This window comes from Enhydra lutris, unplaced genomic scaffold (assembly GCF_002288905.1).
Source record: "Enhydra lutris kenyoni isolate GAN:26980312 unplaced genomic scaffold, ASM228890v2 scaffoldscaffold56, whole genome shotgun sequence".
Lineage (NCBI taxonomy): Eukaryota > Metazoa > Chordata > Mammalia > Carnivora > Mustelidae > Enhydra > Enhydra lutris.
The window spans coordinates 7,247,378-7,248,256 of record NW_019154140.1 but is presented as its reverse complement, the minus strand read 5'-3'; positions in this window follow the sequence as shown (position 1 = coordinate 7,248,256).

The window sequence follows — 879 nt, the reverse complement described above, 5'->3', positions numbered from 1 at the left end:
TGGTTTCTCCCATGGAGGAAAATGGGAGTATGTGAGTAAGCACCTGGTTTCCCAACTGTATGGGATAAGGAAGAGGCCCACTTCTTTTTTGTCCTATCCAGAACACTAGGATATGCTGCATGACTAGGAGTGTTTTTCTTTTTCAGTGTTTCCTTGGCAATTCAGGGTCTTTTCTGCTTCCATATAAATTTTAGGATTGTTTCAGCACTTTGAAAAATGCCAATGGTATTTTGATTGGGATGATATTGAAAGTATAGATTGGTCTCAGCAGCATAGATATTTTAACAATGTTTATTCTTGTGATACATGAGCATGGAATATTTTTCTATCTTTTTGTGTCTTCTTCAATTTATTCCATAAGTGTCCTGTAGTTCCTTGAGTACAGATCCTCTACCTCTTTGGTTAGGTTTATTCTAAGGTATCTTATGGTTTTTGGTGCTCTTATAAATGGAATTGATTCTCTAATTTCCCTTTCTACAGTTTCATTGTTAGTCTATAAGAAAGCAACTTATTTCTGTGCATTGATTTTATATCCTTCCACATCACTGAATTTCTGAATGAGTTCTAGTAATTTGGAGGTGGAGTCTTTTGGGTTTTCCACATATAGTATCATGTCATCTGTGAAGAGAGAGAGTTTGACTTTTGTTTTTTGCTAATTTGAATAGGTTTTATTTCTTTTTGTTTTCTGGTTGCTGTTGCTTAGGACTTCTAGTACTATGTTCAACAGACAAATGGATAAGGAAGATGTGGTCCAAACACACAATGGAATTTTACTCAGTCATCAGAAATGATGAATACCCAACTTTTGCATCAACATGGATGGAACTGGAGGGGATTATGCTGAGTGAAATAAGTCAAACAGAGAAAGTCCGTTATCAT